Source organism: Oncorhynchus kisutch, unplaced genomic scaffold (genome assembly GCF_002021735.2).
Source record: "Oncorhynchus kisutch isolate 150728-3 unplaced genomic scaffold, Okis_V2 scaffold634, whole genome shotgun sequence".
Lineage (NCBI taxonomy): Eukaryota > Metazoa > Chordata > Actinopteri > Salmoniformes > Salmonidae > Oncorhynchus > Oncorhynchus kisutch.
In genome coordinates, this window is record NW_022262579.1 from 308605 (window position 1) to 311214 (window position 2610).

The window sequence follows — 2610 nt, forward strand, 5'->3', positions numbered from 1 at the left end:
AGTCTTAGTTCTCACAGTACTCTGGGGAGTCCTCCTGACTAGAACACAAAGCCTTAGTTCTCACAGTACTCTGGGGAGTCCTCCTGACTACAACACAAAGCCTTAGTTGTCACAGTACTCTGGCGAGTCCTCCTGACTAGAACACAAAGTCTTAGTTCTCACAGTACTCTGGGGAGTCCTCCTGACTAGAACACAAAGCCTTAGTTCTCACAGTACTCTGGGGAGTCCTCCTGACTACAACACAAAGCCTTAGTTGTCACAGTACTCTGGCGAGTCCTCCTGACTAGAACACAAAGCCTTAGTTCTCACAGTACTCTGGGGAGTCCTCCTGACTAGAACACAAAGCCTTAGTTGTCACAGTACTCTGGGGAGTCCTCCTGACTAGAACACAAAGCCTTAGTTCTCACAGTACTCTGGGGAGTCCTCCTGACTAGAACACAAAGCCTTAGTTGTCACAGTACTCTGGCGAGTCCTCCTGACTAGAACATAAAGCCTTAGGTCTCACAGTACTCTGGCGAGTCCTCCTGACTAGAACACAAAGCCTTAGTTCTCACAGTACTCTGGGGAGTCCTCCTGACTAGAACGTTCTGGCCCACGTCCCAAATGGAACCCGACATATGGTACACTACATTGGACTAGAGCACTACACTCAAAAATATGATGGGTTGTTTGGTTGATCCTACTGCTGGGTTGTTTGTTTGATCCTACTGCTGGGTTGTTTGGTTGACTCTACTGCTGGGTTGTTTGTTTGATCCTACTGCTGGGTTGTTTGGTTGACTCTACTGCTGGGTTGTTTGGTTGACTCTACTGCTGGGTTGTTTGGTTGATCCTACTGCATGGGTTGTTTGGTTGATCCTACTGGGTTGTTTGGTTGATCCTACTGCTGGGTTGTTTGGTTGATCCTACTGGGTTGTTTGGTTGATCCTACTGGGTTGTTTGGTTGATCTACTGCTGGGTTGTTTGGTTGACTCTACTGCTGGGTTGTTTGTTTGATCCTACTGCTGGGTTGTTTGGTTGACTCTACTGCTGGGTTGTTTGGTTGATCCTACTGCATGGGTTGTTTGGTTGATCCTACTGGGTTGTTTGGTTGATCCTACCGCTGGGTTGTTTGGTTGATCCTACTGGGTTGTTTGGTTGATCCTACTGCTGGGTTGTTTGGTAGATTCTACTGGGTTGTTTGGTTGATCCTACTGCAGGGTTGTTTGGTTGAATCTACTGCTGGGTTGTTTGGTTGATCCTACTGCTGGGTTGTTTGGTTGATCCTACTCCTGGGTTGTTTGGTTGATCCTACTGCTGGGTTGTTTGGTTGATCCTACAGCTGGGTTGTTTGGTTGATCTACTGGGTTGTTTGGTTGATCCTACTGCTGGGTTGTTTGGTTGATCCTACAGCTGGGTTGTTTGGTTGATCTACTGGGTTGTTTGGTTGACACTACTGCTGGTTTGTTTGGTTGATCTACTGGGTTGTTTGGTTGATCCTACTGCTGGGTTGTTTGGTTGATCCTACTGCTGGGTTGTTTGGTTGATCCTACTGCAGGGTTGTTTGGTTGATCCTACTGCTGGGTTGTTTGGTTGATCCTGCTGCTGGGTTGTTTGGTTGATCCTACTGCTGGGTTGTTTGATTGATCCTACTGCTGGGTTGTTTGGTTGATCCTACTGGGTTGTTTGGTTGATCTACTGCTGGGTTGTTTGGTTGACTCTACTGCTGGGTTGTTTGGTTGATCCTACTGCATGGGTTGTTTGGTTGATCCTACTGGGTTGTTTGGTTGATCCTACTGCTGGGTTGTTTGGTTGATCCTACTGGGTTGTTTGGTTGATCCTACTGGGTTGTTTGGTTGATCTACTGCTGGGTTGTTTGGTTGATCCTACTGCTGGGTTGTTTGGTAGATTCTACTGGGTTGTTTGGTTGATCCTACTGCAGGGTTGTTTGGTTGAATCTACTGCTGGGTTGTTTGGTTGATCCTACTGCTGGGTTGTTTGGTTGATCCTACTCCTGGGTTGTTTGGTTGATCCAAACAACTGGGTTGTTTGGTTGATCCTACTGGGTTGTTTGGTTGATCTACTGCTGGGTTGTTTGGTTGACTCTACTGCTGGGTTGTTTGTTTGATCCTACTGCTGGGTTGTTTGGTTGACTCTACTGCTGGGTTGTTTGGTTGATCCTACTGCATGGGTTGTTTGGTTGATCCTACTGGGTTGTTTGGTTGATCCTACTGCTGGGTTGTTTGGTTGATCCTACTGGGTTGTTTGGTTGATCCTACTGCTGGGTTGTTTGGTAGATTCTACTGGGTTGTTTGGTTGATCCTACTGCAGGGTTGTTTGGTTGAATCTACTGCTGGGTTGTTTGGTTGATCCTACTGCTGGGTTGTTTGGTTGATCCTACTCCTGGGTTGTTTGGTTGATCCTACTGCTGGGTTGTTTGGTTGATCCTACAGCTGGGTTGTTTGGTTGATCTACTGGGTTGTTTGGTTGATCCTACTGCTGGGTTGTTTGGTTGATCCTACAGCTGGGTTGTTTGGTTGATCTACTGGGTTGTTTGGTTGACTCTACTGCTGGGTTGTTTGGTTGATCTACTGGGTTGTTTGGTTGATCCTACTGCTGGGTTGTTTGTTTGAT

At 46.9% G+C, this 2610-nt stretch overlaps 1 protein-coding gene across 1 annotated transcript in view; it reads left to right on the top strand.

The window, feature by feature from the left end:
* LOC109885762 (disintegrin and metalloproteinase domain-containing protein 12) overlaps nucleotides 1-692 on the top strand; it is a 137516-nt gene extending 136824 nt beyond the window's left edge. Inside the window, exon 11 of the mRNA XM_031815798.1 lies at nucleotides 1-692. This exon is cut by the window's left edge and continues 815 nt beyond it. The gene's annotated coding sequence lies outside the window, so the exon portion shown is untranslated.
* The last annotated feature ends 1918 nt before the right edge of the window (nucleotides 693-2610 follow it).